Source organism: Carassius auratus, unplaced genomic scaffold (assembly GCF_003368295.1).
Source record: "Carassius auratus strain Wakin unplaced genomic scaffold, ASM336829v1 scaf_tig00215437, whole genome shotgun sequence".
NCBI lineage: Eukaryota > Metazoa > Chordata > Actinopteri > Cypriniformes > Cyprinidae > Carassius > Carassius auratus.
In genome coordinates this window covers 1,643-9,271 of record NW_020528089.1, presented here as the reverse complement: position 1 = coordinate 9,271, position 7,629 = coordinate 1,643, and the positions used below count along the sequence as shown (strand labels likewise).

At 36.5% G+C, this 7,629-nt stretch overlaps 1 long non-coding RNA gene across 1 annotated transcript; it reads left to right on the top strand.

Moving 5' to 3' along the window:
* Positions 1-905: 905 nt before the first annotated feature.
* On the top strand, positions 906-2,261 carry LOC113094838 (uncharacterized). The gene is made up of 3 exons (XR_003288177.1): positions 906-945; positions 1,982-2,103; positions 2,203-2,261. It is a non-coding gene; the product is annotated as an uncharacterized LOC113094838 (long non-coding RNA).
* Positions 2,262-7,629: the final 5,368 nt, after the last annotated feature.

Below are 7,629 nucleotides of genomic sequence, written 5' to 3'. Positions count from 1 at the left end.
TTGAGTCACTGAAACAATAATAAACAATAAAACAATACAACAATTTCAATGATAACTCGCCCATAATGTAACATACAAAAAATATATATTTTTATTTTACATATTTTACACACTTTTACACCATGATTTAAACAACTATTAAATGAAAACAATATTATAAATATTGTTGAAACAATAACCACAGAAAATATTTGATATGAGATAAAAAAAAAAATCTATATTTTGCACATATAAATCTATTTCTGAACCATTTAGGTGGTAGCCTGTTTATTGCTATGAGTCTAGAAAATTAAGCTATTGCTATGATACATTAGAATTAAACATTTCTACATAACATCTTCTACTGACCTCTTATTTGTGCTGGACTCATTTGTGCTGAAGGTATTCTTCCTCAAATAGGTCAAGGTATGTACTAAAATATTTAATATATCAATGTTTAAGTACATATATGACGTTAACAGAAATAGCTGCATTACTACAGGACAAATAACATACTAAATGTAATAATAACATTGTCTACTGCTGAGTGACTATTCTAACACAAAATTGTACTGTAAACAAGGCCTACTGACATCAAACCCTGACCATGACAATCCTGTATGGAAAGAACATGTACCTGTACACTGTAAAAAATTATTTAGCAGTTTAGTTGTTTCAATGAATTTTTTTATGTTGACACAACTTGCAGTTACTGAATTTGTTCATTCAACTAAAAATTTTAAGTTTTCAGTGTCTCAACTAGTTTGAAAGTTGACTGAACTAGGTCATTTGTCCTCATAACTTAAAAAAATGTGTTGACTCAATTCAATAGCAATATCACGTTCACAACATCACTTATCGCGAGATCTCGTCATTCTCGTGAATGCTGTTGAAGAGAGAAGAAGGTCTAGCCATTCTAGTCAGTTTCTCCTCAAAGTTTGGACATTTGACTAGAATACAACTTTGGTAAGTAAAATATTCGTATTTATTGGCTTAATGTGTAAAATTACATTTGTTGTCTCAGAAGAGTAAGTATGGTTTAAAGAGTCGTATATTCTGTGTGTAAGTTACTGTATGTAAATGTTCGTTTCGCGGCACTCTGAAGCCTCAAAATACAGGCGGTTACACAGTATTCTCTTTATAAATATTAAAACAGATATTCTCACATGCGGGACAGCGGAGCTGAACTTATGTGGAGAACGATAAAAATACAGTTTGTATGTATTATTTGAGCCCAGGGCTGCGTTAGAGACCGTGCAAACAGAGCGCGAGAGCTCAACGCGGATCACTGTATGGATTAAGAACGGCGGGAATTAAAAAAAAAAGGAACTGCTCTAAACCTGACAGCGTAAGACATCCGTCAGAATATACATCGATGAAAAATTAGGAGAAAAAAAGAAGATTCCTACCCGAACTGTGTCTTTTCTGCATGTTATAAGGGAAACAAATGAGCACCATAGATGAGCACCTCCCTCAGAGTTCTTCTGGAGCGCGTAACTTAACGTTACATTTGATATCGCTGACATAAGCTTAGTTCTGATGATTTTTTTCTTCTGAGGTAGCGTTACAAACTCTTCTTTCAGTTTTCTGAAGTAACGTTAGTCATTCAAGTGCCTCACTAGAACCTAGAACGCAGTGTAATGCTGCGTGAATATCTGTTTTTATACAGTCTATGGTGAATATACGGTCATAAGTAAATTGCATAAGTTTAAATCTATATATTTTAGAATAAAAGTAATAATAGCATATATCTTGTATAAATAGAGATACAATAACGATCGACACAAATGTGTTAAATTTCCTTTTATTGTGTTATAATTATGTGTTGTGTCATTTAAAAGCATTGTCTGGATGGTATAGTTTGTCTTTGGCATTTAATACAAACTTGTCAATACATTTGTCTTTCTCTGTAAAGATTTATTTATATGTATGTTTATTATTTTACAGTGTTTTAACATGTTTTTGTATTTTTCATGTTTATGATATTTTGGAATGACTGAAGATTCAGCACAGAATTCAATAATCCTGTGGATGGACCACAGCGAGTCCTTTTGCAGTTATCCATCAAAATGCTTTGCAGACATAATGGAAATGACATTCACATTGTAGAGCTTGGACGAAGTTGTAAGTAAATTTATTTATTTATAAATGCACATTTATTGGAGTCTATGTGCTTTACAATTGTAAGGCCCTGTTTAATGCATCCCTTTGTTTTTATTAAAGCACACAGGCTCTGCGCAGGAATTCATCAAGGACATGACTGCTGGGATTACACTTGTGGATGACCAATCTGAGCACCATCAGTCTGCAGTGATGTGATCCAGGTAATAGAAGAAGAAGAAATCTGGGTGATCTGGGGTTGTAACATGTTGTGGTGTTGTGTACGGTGTTAGACGATCTGGGACTGGGACTAACAGAAATAAACTAATTCAGGTTTAAAACAACTTGAGGTTTAGTAAATGACAATTTTCTTTCTTTTTCTTTTTTGGGTGAACCCTTTACGAAAATGTAGATATTTGAATTAGAGAACAGCTTCAAATTTTAGAGAACATAATTTGACATTATTTTCCCCAGTTTTATTCTGTGAATTTTCTATAATTGGTATTTAAAATGTCTTTATAAAGTGTTGAATTTATCTTCATAAAACCACCAGAAACCCTGTTTAATGGACATAGCCATTCTTTATTATTTTGCTGAATACTGTTTTGGATCCTGAAAAATGTTCAGTGCTAGCATATTGGCCATTAGCAACTTTGCTTAAAGGATTATTTCACCAAAAAATTAAAATTAGGCCATGTTTTACTCATTCTCAAGGCACCCTATGTGTATATGATTTTCTTCTTTCAGACGAATCTGATCTGAGTTGAATTAAAAATTTTCCTGGCTCTTCTAAGTTATTTAATGGCAGCAGAGAGGTGTGTTTTTTTTTTCTCAGCAGTCCAAAAATAGTCAAATAAAATGCACCCATCCATCAATAAAATGTGTCTCACATGGCTTAGGGGGGTGAATAAAGGCTTCCTGTCGCAAATCGATGCGCTTTTTGTAAGAAAAATATACACTAAATAAACACTTTTTTTTCTCTTCCACTGACTATCATACATGCAAGCCTAATTTTGTGATTCTACTTCGTGATTGGTGTATTGTTGTCTCTCCTCCGCTCTTCCGTGTTCGTCACTAATCACCGGTGCATGCATGACCCCTATGTCCTATTTTCATGCACCCGGAATGGCTCTCACGAAAGTGAGAGAAAAGGGTTTAAATATGTTTTGAATAACATTTTAAATATGTATTTTTTTTTTTACAAAAACATGGATTCGCTACAGGAGGAACTTATTCACCTCTCAGAGCCATGTGAGGTACTTTTTATTATGAATTGATGCACATTATTTGACTACTTTTGGACTGTTGAAAAAACACCCACCTATTGCCATAAATATTTTTTTATATTATCCGACTGGATTTGTCTGAAAGAAGAAAGTCATACACACCTACGATGCCATGAGGGTGAGTAAAACATACATGGGTTAACCAACCCTTTAGGGCCATTTCATAGTCAACGCATCTGTACGCATACGTGTCCCCAACGCGCCGATTCATGCAATACTATGCGTTGTCGGTGGGGGCGACATTGCAAGTATTGTACATTAATTCAAGTATATTGTGTTTACAGAAGAAGAAGGTTTGAATACAATGGCGGGCGAAGAGGAAAAATTATGCGAACTTATACGTATTCATCCACATTTATACGATTTATACAACAGAATACACTCCTCTTCAGTTGCCATTGTGATCTGAATATCAAGCGACCCGACTCTACTACCCCCTGTTGCGTGAGCCGTGTATTGCATACACGCATCAACCGTGACGCTTGCGTTCACTGTTTAGACTATGAAAGGGAGTGTGTCGCTCGCGTTGCTTGCTCGCTTTCCCGCGTTGACTATGAAACAGCCCTTAAGAGTCATGCTTTACTCTGAACATGCAGTGCAACAGACTATTATTTAAAAGGAATACCTATTTACACCAATATATTTTCTGATCATTGTATAAATGGTGTGACAGATTAGACACTTAGAATTAGATTAAGAAAAAAAACCTGAATGTTGTATTGGTTTGTCACATTTTATGTCATTCAGAAATCATGTAGAATACCAGTAAAGAAAATAATTTCCCCCCATTTTTAGTATAGTTGGTTCTGGGGGTGTATTTTACACTTATCTTCCCATGGGATTTTAAACTCTTTGTGTTCAGCAGAACAAAGAATTTAGTACAGGCTTTTACCAGTTTAATACAGGAAGTTATTTTGAATGTTTCTAAACGAAACCGTTGAGGAGCACCATTTACTTTTGACTTTCATTTTTGGTTAAATTTTTCAAAATATCTTCCGCTTGAAGGTGAATTACACTTTGCATTAATTGGTAGCTGTGCTTTTAACAAAACACACAACTTTCGTATGTACATATGTGTGTTCGTTTATAAATTTATTAAGTAATGTAATATTTTTTTTCTTTTCCCAGCCATCCAGTGACATTAAGGATGTTGAGAAAGAAATTGAAGAGGGCATTCTGATTGTAACTGAGGAGCAGCAATGTGATGTGCTTCCCAAGGAATAACCAACATTGGTCTCATTTGGACATCCTGTCATCACTGACATCTCCCATGTCCCCAAGGCATTTAGGACTCCTAATGGGTCTGTATGCAGTGAACATCCTCTACCTCCAGCGCATTAAATACACCATTGAGGCTCTGCAAAAACTTGTGAAGATCAGCTGCTCCCACCATGTGCTCGCTACAGCGGCAGGAACTGTAGGTGTGGGGGAGTGAATGTCCAGCACTCTCTCCACCCTCAACACCACAAATAAGGTGTCCTTGAGCAAGGCACAACTTCTCCCCGGGCGCTGCAGCATAAATGGCTGCCCACTGCTCTGGGTGTGTGTTCACGGTGTGTGTTCACTGCTGTGTGTGTGTGTGCACTTCGGATGGGTTAAATGAAGAGCACAAATGTATGTCGTGTCACTTTCACTTTTCAGTGTTCATGATGTGTCCATCGGCTCCACCGCACTCTTTCTTAAAAAGTAGTGTTTTTTTTTTTTTTTTTGTAAGGAAAGGTTCTTTTGTGCCTTTCACTAAATTCTAGTATGTACATAAAAGTTTATCATGTCATGACTTGGAATATGCATGTTCTCATGTAAACAAATTTTGTTTACATGAGAGGTTGTTTCACCTCTCATTTTCTTAAACAGTATGTACACATTTTCAGTATGTAGCATTATGATGGGGGACGAGTTTGGAAACTTTCAAGAACCTTCTGATGTTAACACTTCTGTCTGGTCATGTTGTGCTATGAAATTTACAATCTGACTGTTTAGATCTTTGTGCTTCCATGTGCATTCATTCCATTTATATATTATTAAACAGAAGTACAGTACACTCATTTTTTGTAACTAATTGTGATATTATATACATACATCTTGGTTTCTCATTTTGACCATGACTTGCATTATGGTGGGGGGAGTGCATGTGAACTTGTGCAGGGTTGATATGCAGAGTTCAACCTTCTGATTTTCATATTGAGTTATGAAATTAAAAAACAATCTCTGTGGTTTTGATCTGATGAATTGAAATGCAACTATTTGTTTCTCAATCCCATGCCAATGTTATTTATTATACATCACACTTTCAAGTGTCGGTCCAGATCTTTAGACATGTGTTTGTATTTTGCATTATTTTGTTTTGTTTATCAATTATCAGTTGATGTGTTGACAGCAAATTGCTTGTTCAATTTAAATGTGAATGAAAGTGTTGTCTCTATCATTAAATAAATTACATTAAAAAAGTGTTTTGTCATCTTTATTTAAACATTTAAGGCAGTGGGGTAACATTTGTTTATGATTATTGATCGAAGTAAAAAAAAAAAAAAATCCCTGTTGACAAAACATGATTTAGTTGACTGGACTAGAAAATAATAGTCAAGTTAACTTAAAGAAATGTGTTACCTGGACTAACTCCACTCTAATTTGAAGTTGTTTCAACAAGAAATTTTTTGTCAAGATAACAAAAAATTTTAGGCAGCGGGGTAACAAAATATTTTTAGTTGACTCAACAAATTCTTTTTTACAGTGTAGGCTGTGCTGGGTGCATTGGTTTGGGTGGGACTATGGGACGCCCCAGAGGTGTTGCTAGCAGAGAAGCATGGTGTGTGTCCAGTGCCACTGATAGTGGGACCAATCGAAAAGCTGTGGGTGGAGCCACTAGAGATGGCAGATGTTCCACTAGACAAGGTAGGAGTCTCATCAATAGTAATGGCAGCAGCAACAGAAGACATGGTGAGGTTGTCAGCTGAGATGGGTGGTGCATTGGTGCAAATATCTTTAGTGTCAATACACCAAATAACTTCATCTCCACCAGAGATGGACAGTGGTGGACGAAGTACACAAATCAAGTACTTGAGTAAAAGCAGGCATGTACTGGCCATCGGGACTACCGGGAGATTCCCGGTGGGCCGCGGTCTGGTTGGGCCGGTGCGTTATGTATTTTGTTTTTAAATCATTATTAATCGCAAATTAATTCATAAGTATATTGTTGTATAGTCCAATTCTGGCCTTATTAGTCTCTCTCATGAAGCCGCATGATGCTGATGCGAGCTGCGAGACTGACAGGTCTAACCTGTGATGAGCACACGTGACGTGTTCACTGCTCATTGGCCAATCAGAATCAAGTTCTAGCCTTGAAAAGCGTCCGCTTTACAACTGCAACCAAATTCAATATGTTAAATAATAAAATATCTAAGCGTTAAGGAGGGGCCAAAAGTTGATAGAGAGAAAACGACAAGCACCAAATGTGTCAAGATAAATACATTATTACCTGCCCCTTTGGTGCCCAAAGTGCCCTTTTGTCAAAGCAAAATTTCCTCTATTTTTTTTTTTTGTCATAACGTTTCCTTTTGTGAATGCCTGATCATGCCCAATCTAAATATTAGTAAAATTTTGAATAATAATTTAGCCGTCAATAAGATGACCAACATGATGACCTTTGACCTGACGACCTCCTCATCCGACCGGCACGATTCGTCACGCCGCACGTGCATTTTTTAAATTGTCAGAGGATATTTTCAACACCGTGGAAGCTGCTGGTAAGTGGTGTTTCATTCTCAGCGAAGTGATTTTGATATTTATTTACTTATTATTATTTTACAAGAACGATGTGATGTGAGAACATGCAGATATGTTGTTTATATTGCGGTGTGTAGCCTGTAGTGTAGAGTAACATTAGCGTGCTGTTTGAGGGAGAAACGTTTCACAGGCATCGAGGGCAGAGGCGTCATGCACATTCAAAGATTTCTGAGACAAGTTGATTTTAAATGCAGCTTCCAAACGACCAAAAAAAAAAAAAAAAACAGCATAATAATATTTTTTATATATTTGATGATCACTGTTGTGATTAGATCGTTCAGTGCACAGCATCAGCTGCTAAATTCAAATCTGTGTTCGCTGGCTGACGCTGAGCCAGAGACGTTCGTACAATGCTTCATGATAACCAATCAACGGTTCTGTTGCGCGAATGCAATGGCATTCGCAATCGGAGACGTGCAGAAGAGTCATCATGAAACGCGTGCTGAGTCCCAATTCGCATACTATCCGTCCTAAATAGTAT